Raw genomic sequence first — 15,211 nt, 5'->3', positions numbered from 1 at the left:
TTCAACTTTCCACTGACCAGGACCCCCAAGTCTTTTTCTATGGCACTGCTCTCCAGCCTTTCATTCTCCAGTATGTCCATACATCCAGGGTTGCCCCATCTGAGGTGGAGAATCTGGCACTTTCCCTGGTTGAACTGCTGAATGCTGGACGTTCTGTCCAGAAGAATATTATGAGAGACAGTATCAAAAGCTTTACTGAAAACCAAAAAGATTACATCAACCACCTTCCCTTGATCAAATAGGTGGGCTACCAGGAACTGTCCCCTCAGGTAAGCAGACAGGCTTACATTTCTACAGCACAAGCAGGAGAGAAGCTGTAATCTTCCAGAAGTCTCCAGACTTGCCTAACAAGCATAACACTCACTAGTTTTGTTATTTTTTTTTATGTAAGCCCCAAATAAAAAAGTGAGACACAGTGCATGAAACAGAAAACATTCACACCAAATCCCTAGCCAGCTAGAAGGAATGCTTTTACAGAGTACTGTCACAACAGCTGGCTGTCACAAAAACAACCTGTCTTTTTAATAGCCACTGCAGATGCTGGAGGCATTCTGTATGTTGCAGTTAATAGAGACTCAAGAGAGCTAACAAAAAGCTTTTATTTTTTTTAATTGATGGCCCAACGCAAGCACAAACAGACATAATTTCTCATCAGATCATGCTGTCAAGCCTCTCTCTTAAAAGGATCCCCTGAAGAAAGACAACAAAAAGTTCAGCTGTGAGAGTTTATGCATTGCACTGAAGACTGACTTCATGAGAAAGATGTAGGATTTGTTTCATTTGTAGATTTTCATTGTTGTGATCATCTCTCTATAGTACTGCATTTCATGATAAAAGATGACTTATAGAAGATTTCACATTAATTCAAAATGCAGTAGGTATAACCAGTAATCTAGGACAGGGCATCAGATTCAAAGGCTTTGAGTGGATTTTAGGTATGATGTTTTGTTTTCAAGAGATTGAATATTTAATTGAAACACTGTTTAGATTCACAGTATTTTCTCATTCTCTCCTTTAAGGTGTGTTTGCACAATTGTTTGCCAGGAGGTTGTGAAGTAGATCAAAGAACTTGACCAGCTTTCAAAAACTCAAAGTTTTGTGTTTCATAGAGAACAGGAATAATCACAGGATTTTACTGCTTTTATGTTGTTGATACATGGCATACATCAGAAAATGTCTTCCAGAAGATTACTGAGAACTTTGCAATGTCCCCAGAATTCTGTGAGACCAGACCAGGGGAGTAAGCTCCTGTCATTTGCAGACACTCAGAAGTGGGTGGAGGAGTGCTGAAATCTCGAGCCAAGATTCACAGAGAGATGCTCTAGGTCTGTTGTGTGATAGTCTGGTGGTCAGTAGCTGCCACAAGTAGCCTCATCCAGCAAGTGGGAGGCCAGATTCATGGATTTACTTCCGCCCAGGACTCGGCACCCAGGAAATCTTTCTCACCTCTCAAGATTATAGGTTCAGTAGAGAAAAGATGGATTCTTAAAGGAAATTGGGTTGATGTGCAGACAAGAATGTAAGAGCCATGGGTCTAGACAGACAGTGAGGCAGAAAAGATGTGATTCTGTGGCAAAAGAAGGTCAGCTTTATTAATGGTGGTTATATTATTTACATAGAACTAGTTTCACCAAAAAAAAAAAAAGGGAGTAATACAAGGAGCAAATCCTCAAACCAAGAATTCTTCCCATCTTAGTTGGTGCTATGGGGGTGGGCATGAGGTCTTTACCCTCATGTGGGTTTCAGCAATACAGTGTCCAACCCCTTTTGCTTTTAGGCTCACAAACTAATTTCTTGTTTGTTACTGTTAGATGCCTTTAACTCTGATGCTGCTTTGACAGTCAATTATTTTGCCACAATGTTTTATCCAAACAGTTGCTATATGAGTTGAGAGATACTACTGTGCTGTGCTGAGGGAAATCTCCTAGCTGAATATACAAAAAAAAGATCAGCAAATGCAGTTTATAACAGCAGCTTATATAATGTGTGAAACCTTAGAAAAGCAATGACAGAACCTTTTCTTACAAGTTAAGTTTGCTTGCAGTCTCAAGGTTCAGAAACCTTTTCTGTACACAGAATTTTACCTCCTCCGTAAAATCCTTTCAAAATGAAAGTAGCATCAGATTTTTTTAAATGAGGAATGTATTGGTGCCATGCATTTAATCCTACTGGTCAAGTGTTAAGAGATAAATTGCTTAAAAAGTAGGAAGAGTTACAGCCTTAGCACTGGAGAAGGGTATGGATGATGGCTGATGGCAGAAAGAAGCTGACAAACTGGGAGATGAAGCATTCTTTTCCTAACAAACTGGCAGCAGTGCAGCTAAGGTTGCTAAGACATCACATCACAGGCTGTTTCAATCCCAGGTACCTTTACCAAATAACCATCTGAGCTCACAGTTTGCATAATTTCACTCTCTTTCTTTCTCTAAATATGAATTCCAGCAAACCCGCCTCAGTCCTATTGAAAATGCAATTGTAAGAAGCACATTTCTCAAAGTTAAATTTTTCTCCCTATTTTTAAAATCTACAACTTTTTTATGCTTTAGAGCAGGGACTCAGTTTTTTGGCAGGAGAACAGTTCCTTTCTGCCTTTCCTTTGGCTGTCAGAAGGGAGATCTAACAAGATTTGACTGAAGCAGAGTCTCTGGTACAGGCAGCAGCAACACATGTGAAAACATGCTGCTAAATCTAGTGTGCCCCAATGGCTGCATTTGCAGCCACAAAATAGAGAGTTGTGCACTGACATCTGTGCCGGTGTCCAGGGGTGAGGGTCAGGCTGTGCATTTAAATGCATTGCTCTAAAATTCAGGGCCCAGCACATGCTAAAAGCCAGTGCAAAATGGGGAATGGGGGTGGAGGAGGATGCAGACTTTTACCATTGCACAATTTGGATTTTTTACATTTGTGTACTTGAAAAGATGCTTTGCCAGTTTACAATCCTTATTACCCCGTAAAAGTTATAATTACTTAGTTAGAACACCTGGCAGCATGAAAATCAAGGACTTGGCACAACACTACCCATGAGATTCCAGGGATACCAGGAATTATCTTCAAACAGATGTACACCAATGCAGAGCTGTTTGTCTGCCAAACAGAAACCTCCTCAAGTGCTGCATGTAAGCCCAGAATAACAGCAGGCCATCTCTCAGTCAGTTCAGATTTCTAGAGTCAGAGTAATGCTCTATTCCAGCAGGTACCTAGCATCTGGTGTACATGGAAAACATATACAGGAAGAAGAGAACTACATGCAGACCCATTAATTTTGGTCCAAACCTCCTTCATTCTATTGTTCATTAAACAAATTTTATTTATGAGAGCCCGTTTCCATAAAAGGTGGACAGTACTTCTAAACCAAATCCTTCTATGGATTATATAAGACCAGAACATCAGTTGTCTATCATTTAATGAAAAATAAATCAGAAAGGCTTTCAGGTTTATTTATGACTAAATGCTACTCTCCATCCCTAAAAAGCAGCAACTGACCTGGTATGAATTCACTACTTTATAAACTCTCATCTCATCAATGCAAAGTATTTCCATCAAATTAAAGTTCCAAGAAGTGAAAGCCATATTCTGTAAGCTGCAGGTTAAAAGCTGCATTGCTGTCAGCCCTGACACTGCATTTCCTCAGAGTAGAACACTGTACAGAAGTGCTTATTCTGAGTTTGCAAATGAAACTGGAATCAGACCAGGAAGAATCCAGTCACTGACTCATTAAGTTGGTCAATGCTTTGCATCTGACAGACTATGAATCCATCAAAATTTGCTTAGTGGGATTTTTTCTGAGAGGACTGTACCATAAGGGATAGGCAACTTAGAGAAGGAAATTTTACCATGTGAATTCCCTGTACAAAGGCAAAATACATTCAGAAAGTGCCTAAAGTTGACTGTCACATGCCAGGCATCATACTGGGATGTGGAAGTTAAAAACCAGCACTTTCCATTGCTGGGAAAGAGGATGTAGCTGCAGCACACTGTCATTTGTAATAGCTTCCTTGCTTATTTCTTTCTCTATCTGTACTTCAAAAGTCCTATTTCCACCAATGTAGCTGTATGGGGTTTTTTTAATCTTTTTTGTTCTGCTCTAAGTATTAAAATCTGCTGCACTTCAGAATAGATCCTCTGTGAAATGTTTTCTGTAACTTCCTCTAGAAATTTTAACAATTCCCTGACAAGCAGCATAGGGGCCAAGGTGATAATATTAAATTAAACATTAAAGACTCTTGAAAATTGCATTAATAGTGATTTTTGATCCCTTCAAAGCATTTCATATGTGGATGTGCTAATCCCCTGGGAAGGCTGGATTTTTAGTAGGAAGTGTTGAACAGTCACTAATACCCATCACAAAGCAATGCCATTGACTTTTAAAAAGCATCTGTAAGTTCAGTGAGGACTCTGCTTTCAATATGGCACTAACAACACATGGCCCTGGATATACGTAGGAGGCAGTTCTGATGGTGCTCTGTGTGAAAGAATGGGAGTTAAACACACAGGACCTCTTCCTAGCAGCTTTCCAAGGTACCAGCCTGTTTTCACTAATGATGCAAAATTTCTGCACCTGCTTCTCTCTACAGCTACAAATTACATGCCTAAATGAGGCAGATTAGAGCCCACCCAATTTTTGGTTGCATTCAAAGGCAGGCACTTGGAGCCTTCCCTAAGGTGCCCTCAGTGGTGCCCAGTGCCTGCCAGTCAGGAGGAGCAGCTGCACTGCCAGGCACTGCTGCAGGGGCTGCTGTCAGGGACACAGAGACTTTGTGGTGGGCTGCACATGGCTGGAATGTGGCCATGGGTGGATACACAGTGTTTAGGAAGAACAGGTGGAGAAGAGCTGGGGGTGTTATGCTTTACATTAAAGAGCTCCTTGACAAATGCAGTGTCCCAGTAGCAAACTGCAGACAGACCTGCTGAGCGTTTCTGGGGCAAGATCACAGCAAGGGGCAGCCTGGGGAAGTTGTGGTAGATGAAGACTACAGACTGCAGACTAGGAGGAGGCAGGGGCTGAAGCCTCCAACTTGGAGCCCTTGTCCTTGTCCTCCACCTTGTCCCCTCAGGTGGGGATTTCAGCCACCTGGTTGTCTGCAGGAGGGGCCACACTGGGCAGGCAACCCAGATGTTCTTAGATTGCAATTGTAGCATTTTCCTGGCACAAGGGCAGGGCAGTCACGACTGACTTGTTCATGCTAGCTTTCTGCTGAGGAGCAGGGGAGAAGTGGGGGTGAGAGGGGTCACAGAGCACTGCTTTGGCTGTGGGTGTTTTGTCACAGGCTGCAGCAGTTGTGAGGTGACAGATGTAGCAGAGCCAGGAAGGTGAGCCACAGGACTCTGAGTGAGCAGATTGAGTTGTTCAGGAAATAGCCTGTGGGAAGCAGCTGTGAAGGGGAAAAGTCCCTAGAAGAGCTAATTGGTTTTTAGAGAGAACTTAATGAGAGCTCAGGCATGAGCTATACCATTGTTCAGGAGCACAGGAAGCTTCAGCTGACAGCCTGTAAGCTAGACAAGGACCATCCGAGTGAACTACAATACAGACAAGGAATATGCAGGAAGCAAAACCAAAAAGCACTGCTTAGGCACTGAGGAGTAAAATCAGGGAAGCTAAAGCCCAGCTGGAACTAAAATTAATGAGGGATATAAAGGGTAGTAAGGTAAAAAGAGATAACAAGGGTCCACAGAGGGATGGGAGAGACAACATGGTGAAGGTTGAAGTAATCAGCAGCTTTTTTGCACTAGTTGGCACATGTGAGTGGTGCTGTCTGGCCTTTGCACGTGTCAGCATGGGGGGGGAACAGAAGGGCAGTGGGAAAGCAGCAGTTAGGGAGCACTGAGATGTCTCATGGGCATTCAAACCCATGGAATCAGGTGGTGGTCACTCAAGAGCATTGACATTGCTGGCCAGCAAGGTCACTGTCTATCATCTACAGAAAAGCATGGCAAGCAGGAGAGGCCCTGCTGACTGCAAGATGGTTAATATTACATTTATTTTTAAAGGCAAAGCAAGATCCAGGGAACTGTAGGTCAACCTGAGTGATTCCTGGACAGGTCATTCTTTGTTTCTCCTGGGACATTTACCTGAGGGAGCACAGGGGTATGGATAAGAAGACAGCTTTGCCCTCTGTACAAAAGATGTTTGTACATCACCAAGAGCACATGTGGCACGAGTAGTGCTGGGACTACATTGGATGACTGTGCAAGACAGAAAGCCACAGCTGGTGCAGCCATGTTCATACTGCCTGCTGGGAATGGTCCCAGGAGCAATGTATTCCCAGCCACTCGCAGGATTTGTTTCAGGTCCTGTTGGTTGCTCCAAAACAGAGACTGAAGTCATCTACCATTTTGCACTTACACCTTTTATGGATCAGCACTCGACTTCTCTCGCTAGTGCTACCTTGTTTAGCAGAGCAGAAAAGCCCCTCTGCTGACCATGTAGGCAGCTGTAGCTCCTGCCTCAACACTTCAGCTTACGTGCTTAAAGAAGATGGTGTGAATACCCACCTTGACGTAGGCAACCGGGCATGTGCCTGTACCAAAGCATTCACTACAGAAAACAATGTCCCTGAGGGGCACAGTCCCACATGTAATACCAACATAAATGTGAGGTCTTGAATTACAGAATGCAACACATGGTATTGTCAATAGAAACTAGGGCACTTTTTGTATAATGTGTTAATTTGAAATAGATGAGGTAAAAAGGATGATGTAGCATTCAGCCTCCTCTAAGACATTAACAGTGCAGTTTAGGATATGTGGAGCTTCTAGCTCTGACAGTAACACACTTGGGTGACATTGAGTGAGCAGCTAACACAGAAATGGCAGGTACCCACTGTTAATCGATAGTAGAGGTACCCTCAATATGCCCTAGGGTAGCACAGCCAAACAGCCCACAGGGAGGCATATAAGCCTACAGGTTTGGGGAGATAACAGAATACATTAAGGACTGCATCTTGAATTGAGCAATGGCACTGGTATTCTTCACAAGACCAGGAGAATGTAAACACATTAAGAAGGTGTGAAAGGTTTGGCTACACTGAAATGTGTGTGCTTACTCTCAACACTGAAGACTATTAAAGTTACATTTTTGTTGCAAATCTGCACCCATATGCTAATCTTTGTGATAATTTGATTTCAGAGGGAAATAACTAAAAAGTTATTTCCCTCTGAAATAACTTTTTAGTTATTAGAGGGAAATAACTTTTTAGTTATTAGAGGGAAATTAGGTGGTCTATATCTTTCTGATGGAGGACCTTCTCTAAATGAGCAAGAGCTATTCAAGGAACACAATTTGATGAATACATTTACCACTTTTCAACGATACAGTTCTGTAAATAATGAGGTGGTTATCTATTAGGACCAATGGCAAGTGAGAAAGAATCATCATTGTATCATCATTTGTCTTACATTCATCTCTCCAAAACTGGCAATTAGAGAAGTTTACATTGATAGCACTATTGTAGATAACATAATGTAAGAGTGAGAGGGAAAAAAAATAAAAAGAAACAGAAGAGGTTAAAAATGGCAGAGCAAGAAAAAAATCTTGAAGTACAGTAGGAAGTCAGAATTAAAAAAAAAAAAAATAGACCTGTCAGCTTCTGGAAACTTTAAAGTAGCGAAGATGGAAAAAAGAGAGACAGGAGAAAAAAGACATGGTGAGTAAACAGGTGGATATCTAAGTTTTAGACACTGATTCCAGCTGAGTTGGGTTAGGTCAAGAGAGTCAATCAACAAGCAGCAGCTCTTAAGGCAAAAAACTCTGAAGATCAATGATTTTGAAGAAAAAGAAGTGGAGTAAATAAGCAATTGTTTGTGGCACAATCTCTCCCTCTGCTCCCTCTTGCTGTTGGGATTGACATTGCTTTAAAAGCCCAACGCCATGTGTTTGTAATCTGATGGTGATGCTGCGTATCAAAGAGCTTCCAGGCTGGTATTGGTTAAGGAAATCTGCTGAAGCACAGGACAGACCTTTTCCAGGTTTCTTTGCAGGGACACACAGTCCAGATGGGTGGTCTTTAGATCTGCCTCCAAGTGTCAACCCCACATCCAGGCCTGCGGGGGATTTTCCAGTAGGATCTGTCCCAAGCCTTTATGTGAGTTGGGGCCTTTGCAAGGCTCAATACAGCTGGTTTTTGCTCTCTAGACTTGTGCTCCAGCCCCATCTTTCTATTAGGCAGGGACAAGGGAATGGAATATTCCACTTGGAACCTTCTTTGAATATCACCAGCCTTCAACTCAGATAATAGCTTGCATCGGGAGCAGCAGTACCCTCCCAGATTGAGAGTTCAACCCATGCCTGAAGGCTGAAATTGCTGGAGGATACAGGCTGGCCCAGCTCCCACGTCTTCTTTTTGGAGCCAATGCAGAGCACATGGGAGCAGATCGACTATCCTAGTGGTTATTTGTAGGTAAAGACTTAGATGCTCTTCACCCCTTAGTGTGACTGCAAAGACAGAGCCCACTGGAAAGGGGCAGCCCACCTGGCCTGTGCACATGATGCAGATCCCTCCATCCTGGGCCTCCTACCTGCCCTTTGCAGCCCTTCCTTGCTGGAAGAGGGTAAGGGACCACCAAACCGGGCTTGGGTTTCTGCAGCCATTGTCATGGGACAAAGAGATGAAGACAGCTGTGAGCTGGGCTCTGACTCCACTACAGGAATCAACCTCCTCATGAGAAATGGCTTTCCTCAGCTGCAGCTTCCTTCCAGGCAGATGCACCTTGGTCCCTGCAGACTACTCTGTCTGCAGCTCTCAACACAGAAATGACCTCTCTGACAATGCCATTCCTCCTGTTCCTGCAAGCAGCACATTTTGCATGAACTGGTGTGCTGACAAATTCTGTTTGAACAGGAAATATTACTTCAGCATCACAATCATCTTTCCATTTTCCTTAATAAGCTTGCTGTGTGTATTACATTGTGTTTTGGGGCCAGCAGAGCCTCAAAATACTGTTCGGTTTTTGAGCAAATAGCAATATTAGAAAACAGATCCTGAAAGATCCAACTTTCCTGGTCTGAAAGTTTATCATCTAAGGAAAAAGAGAGATAGGGAAAATGGAGTTTGCAGTTATGTTTAGCTAAACTGTCCTCCTTGTTCCCCACCAGGGAAATAGAAGGGAAAATAGCTAGGTTGTGAGATGAATTGTTTTTTATAGGCATGCTGATTCCTCAAATTCATTCAAGAAAAATGATCAGGGAAGAGAGGCACAGCATTGAAGTACTGCAAATTACACTGGAACTTTCTGTAGTACTAATCCCTCAGTGCCTGTCATTTGAAATTTCTGCATCAGTTATCTGGGAGTTACATGAATGGACAAAAAAGTCATGTTTAGTCATCAAATACTCATAACTGATTTGGGTAATAGGGTTCATCAACATACATGAAAGAAAGTATCTGAGACCTAGGATAAGAGAAGAGAGGATCCTCATGGGTGTAGGAAATCTTCAAGGAAAATAATTACTAATAAAAGAAAATACACCTTTTAAAGTAGACCACTGATTTGTTGTGTGGGGGAGGACTTCAAACGAGCAATGTTCTTTCCTCTCAGGTATTACACTGTCTGTGGCCATCAAATCTGTTACTATCAGCCTCTTCCTGACAATGATGCTTGGAACACAACTCATTAGACTCAGAGGAAAGATGTTCAGGACTGGTATCCTGGGATGGGACCTGACTCTATCCCCTATTACATTGGGTGGGCAACTGGAGCTCTTCTGAGGGATGATTCTAGGTGTTAAGATGCCTGTGTGGGTACACTGCTGTCTAGGAACCTCTGTTCCCCCTCCCTTTCTCATGCAACATTAAGAATCAATATCCTGTTCAAGCTTTATTTTCTAATTGGTTACCTTGGTGTGTTGGACCATTGATTTAAGGTCTCGTCATTGATGAAAGGGATGAAGTCTCCATTCTAGAGAGACTTTGACCCACCCCTTGAGAAAACAAATGAATTTATGAAAAGCACCAAAGCAGACCTGTTGCCCAGGAGCAATACAAATGCCTGCTTGAGGCCACACTTTCTGGACTAGGGCATACTCACACCAGGTTAATCTAAGCAGCTGAGAATCTCTCACCAGTCTCTGTTAAATTTTTTTTTCTCTACCAATTTTCCCTCCTGAAAAAATTTGTCTCTTTTTAAAAAACTCAAAACAAACAACTGATTAGCCTGAAGTTTTGTTGGGGAAGATTTAGGTTGGATATGAGGAGAAGGCTTTTCACCCGGAGGGTGGCTGGGCACTGGAACAGGCTCCCCAGGGCAGTGGTCACAGCACCAAGCCTGACAGAGTTCAAGAAGTGTTAGGACAGTGCTCTCAGTCACATGGTGCAGCTCTTGGGTTGTCCTGTGCAGGGCCAGAAGCTGGACTCAATGGTCCTTAAGGGTCTATTCCAACTCAGCTGATTCATTACTGGATTTTCTATCCAGTAATGATCATCTCTCCTGAGTTCAAAACAAAGACCTAGCTGGTCTTCTCCATCCTAAGATTTTAGGGATGGGGTATGTGCTTATTGACATGGTCAAATCAACATATTTTTCTATCATTTTCTCTTTGGAAAAAATTACTGACATTTTCAGGAAAAATCGAGACTGAGACAAATGACAAACTGAAGTCTAACAGTTATAGCCATGTTTTATTTCCAGTGGGCAGCACTGAACAGCTTTAACTGTGGCTGGCATCTGAGGAAGTGAGAGCACATGCTGCAGCTTTGAGTACATCTACCTGAACTAGAGCAGGGCACACCCTGCCACCTGAGCACAGAGCCCTACTCAGGCTAATTTGTCCTTCAGACAGAGGCTTTGTCAATGCAGTGCTGAACACCACAGCAATGAAGGCAGGTTGAATAGGAACCCAGGTACCACTGAATCTCCAGATATTTAGTAGCATGTCTGCACTAGTTCTTGTCTTGTGTCCTTCTGTTTATGGCACTTCATGTAATCCACTCAACACACCCCAGCTTCAGGTAAGCAACATGAGATATCTTCTGTTAATAAGCTTTGCCTGAAAATGGGCAAAGCTTATTAATAGAATATATCTCACGTTGCTTATCTTAACAGTGGGTCCTCAAATTTCCCTGTGCCAGGAGAGTAATTTATTAATTCCTTTTTATTCAGACATGGGGAATGTTGTAGCCCCAAACTGTCTATATTTGATGAACCAGAGTAAAACAATTGCACAGAGGATTACATCTGTTGTAAGCAGTGCTCTTACAACAGTGAACTGCCACACCAGATGTGTTCTGCAACAGGAATTCATCCCGGGGACTGATCATTTAAAAAACCAAGAAGTCACAATTGTTTCAAGAGATTCTACTTATATGTATGAATATTTAAAGGTTCAGATTTGCTCATGCCTGCTATCCTGCAGGAAAAAAGCCCTGGGCTTTTCAAAAAGACTTGTAAATGTTCAGAAATACACTTGGATACAATAACAGGCCAAAGAAGATAGTGCATTAAAGGAAAGTATTAAGTTATTTCATAAGATAAGCATTCACCAAAGAGAACTAAAAATGAAGGCATTACACTTATTCTGTGAGAAAAGTTCTAGCAACAGATCCATGGGGAAGGGGAGACCAGACTGGAGGGTGAGAGCAAGGCAAGCACAGTCAGGAACATCATAGCCAAGAGTGCTGGCCCCCAGTACTTGAGCAAGATGAGTAAAGTAGCTTGGGTGACAGTAACCACAGTCACCAAGGGTCCAGAGCATCAGTCCACCAGTTTAAGTAGGACATTCCAGTCAGCCCAGGATCAGGATCCATTCCAGTGAGCCAGTAACCAAGACAGCCAAGAGTCACTGATAGCTAGACAGGTTTGTGATAACAATGCTGATCCAAGGTCATGCCCAGAAGTTGAGTGCAGAGTGACAGGGGACACTGATGTGGCTGTGACATAGCTCAGGCACAAACAGGGGCAGGGCTCTGAGCTGAAATGCAGGTCCAGACTGCAGCAGCTGCTGCTCAGTTTTCTCACACAACTCACCTAAACACAATTAACCTGAAGCAAGGTTACAGAGAGGCACCAAACTTGAGCACAGGCAGAGAAGCCACCAGTGGTGAGGGTGCTTAAGGCCTGACTACAAAAAGAACAAGATGAAAAAAAACTTAACTGATGTGTTTTATGCCCCACTTGTCATATATTTTCAAATATAACTGAAAAAAGAGCTGCTCAAACATCCTTCAGATGACTGAGAGAGAAGGAAGCAACAAGTGGAGATAGTTTTTTGTAAATTTTGCATATTCCTTTAGTTGTAGCATGTGGTAGGACCTTTTGACTTTCCCTAACAGAAGTCAGCTGATAAAGGTATAAGACAGATTCTCCAGGGTAACCTAAATGCATCCTTGCTGTAATGGTCTGGTGTCTGAATCTACCTGTTGCACTAAAATCTATTGCTGAAGTTCATGTGACAAGAGGTATTAAATTTACCACTAGTTTAGATAAAAAGAAGGCTATGTCTCATTGAAAGTCAGTCTCTTCTGGGACTGGCTTTACCTAACAAAATTATACAGGGCAAATATAAACTTAACTATCCTTCAGCATCCTAGGCTAGTAAAACAAACCCAAAAGTATGCCAGCAGTTTTATTAGTTAAGTTCTAGAAACTGTTTTGTAAGAGGTTTTGAACATGTAAACTGCAATGAACCTTGTGTGCTACCATCCATTACTTTCAAGGCTTGAGAAACATCAACACCAATTTGAAGAAAAGTGGTTAGGAAGTTTTGACTGTAAGGGGTAGCATTATTTTTGACTAATAATATTGACACTTCTGTATTACTAATCTTCAACAGCGTTTTCCTTCTTGATTCAATAGAAGAATATGGTATTACAGCTGCTATTTTGATATCAATATCTGCCATATGGAGATTCTGACTTAAAAAGGAAAACTAACCTAGTGTATTCCAGATACTGGAATGAATGAAAAAGCATTAAAAGCTGATTTGAAATTGCAATATATTAAGGAAAAAGTGTCAGGTGATGTAATTAGCTTAAAAAATGCCAGGAAATTCTGATATTTAATTTCCACATAATGAATTTGCAATGCAAAGCTCCACGACTTTCAAGTCAAGTTCAGCTTCAGGAAGCCATGTGCAGGTGTGGTGCATTTTTAGTTACAGAACACACAGTCAAATGCCAGAGGGGGCAATTCTGCTCTTTTAGACTTCCTTGCACTGAGCAGTCAAAAGAATTTTAAAATTGATAGAGTTCAATAATTTTTTAGAAAGCTGTCTAGTCCCATTTTAAGTCCCTAGGCAGTGCATGCTTGTCAGAAAATTTACCTCATGTGTGGAAATCTTCATTTACTAGATTACAGCTTCCAGCTGGAAACTTCACCTGCAAGCTATTGTGCTTTTTTCTAAAACACTGAGAAGTTTATAATTTCTCATTCCCACATGCAAGCATTTATATGACATTATCAATCACCTTCAAAGCTGAAGAAATCACTTTTCTTACATTTCATATTGAAAGATTTATTTTATAATTCTTCTTCTTTATGGCTTTAATTATTTCTGGCAATGACACATTTTTCAGTGTATACACATGGATGTATTTCTTAAGTATAGATATTTTTCCCTTACTTACATTTCTATCTGAAGATGACACTGAAAACATGTTGGGAGGCAGCATAGCCAAGAAATTGTGAATAGGTGTGTACCTTTAGCAGCATTTTACAATAATATTTAGCTGTGAAGAAAAGTAGTGAAAACATGAGGATCAAGCAGCCCTAAATAAATATTCTTGAACATCTATGCAGCAGTTTGAATGTCCTATTGAAAAAACAGAGCATGACAATGAATATCTCACTGTCAGGCCCAGTAAGAGACACCTGACACCTTTCTCCTGTGTGCTTCACTTCACCATTTAAAAGAGTTGTTTTGAATGAAAAGCTAAAAAAGATAACAATTGAGTTCAGGGCAACATTTTTATTGCCAGGAATCAGCACTAAGATTTGAAGCCTTGAACCTCTACTTACACAACTGCCAGCCTTCAAAACCAGCTGTGCTGGCTGGTTGTTAATGCTGGGACTCAGGATGGAGCCCTGGCTACTCCCAGGGGCTGGAGTGAGACTCAAGCTAGTGCCCAAGGGCAGTCAGGCAACAGGCTCAGGACCTATTTCTAAGTTTGGCTTGGCTTTGGGACCAAGAAGGAGGTGCTACACCTATGAGCTATACCCTTTTCCTTTAAGAAGACCCCTAACACACCGTATAATTTTCCTTCACCTCATTCAGCACAGCTGTTGTGGCTGGCAGGCTCAGAACCAGGGATGCTGAGCTCTTGTGTGAAATGCAGCATTCCTATGCAGTTGCTAAAATTATCATAAGGAATTAAAGGAAGAGAGTGGAAATAGCAATTAACAGCTTACAGTTCCCAAAATGCTGATGAGAATTCTGTGCAATGGAGAAGAGACATTCCCGTGCATTTCCCTTGCTGAACATCAAAACACTGTGACAAACTGAAGAATTATGAGGGTTTCTGAAAGAAAAGGAGCAAGAGCCCTTAGAAACTTAAATCTGTTGCTGGTACTGATCTTCCCATCTTCACTTTTCTTCCTCCACCTTCTTTAATAAATGCTTTAAGCATTCAGCTTTGAACATACAAAGGATTACATTTACACTGATGTTGCTAGGATTATCTTCTTTACAGCCAGAACTGCAGCAAAGGCTCCCTGGAAGCAAGCTTTCAGACACCAGAGAACATTACCCACAGGATCAAAAGCACCTTCGTGGCACATAAATCCTCCTCCCAACCTCCTAAAGGAGACTTCACAGTGTGTTCATAAGGCAGAGATCTTGCAGACAAGCTGAGGGATCTATTTCAAATCATAGAGGACTTTTGTAAGGCAACCTGCTGTTTCAATCTCTTTTATAGCAGGTAATTTCAAACTCACTACTTTGAAGAATGGCTTATCAAACAACTCAAACAAGGTGATATCATAGAGGAACACCCTCTGTCTGGTTTGCATTCTCTCCAGCTATTCAGAGCTAGCACTTTGCTGAGTTTACAGTTTACATGCTTTGTAACCTTGTTCAGCTTCTTTCAGGCAGCTATTAGTGACAATTAGTCCTTGTCAGCCTCAGGCATAAACCCAACACCTGCCGTGCATCCAGATGCTTCCTTGTGCCTTCTCAGGCATTTCTACCTCCTGCATGGCTCTGACAAACACAAATACAGTTCACATCACATAGCTACAAAAATATCACAGGAAATAAAATAGACTCTCAAGTAAGATGTTTGCA

This window comes from Serinus canaria, chromosome 1A (assembly GCF_022539315.1).
Source record: "Serinus canaria isolate serCan28SL12 chromosome 1A, serCan2020, whole genome shotgun sequence".
NCBI classification, from domain to species: domain Eukaryota; kingdom Metazoa; phylum Chordata; class Aves; order Passeriformes; family Fringillidae; genus Serinus; species Serinus canaria.
This window is presented reverse-complemented; position numbering follows the sequence as displayed.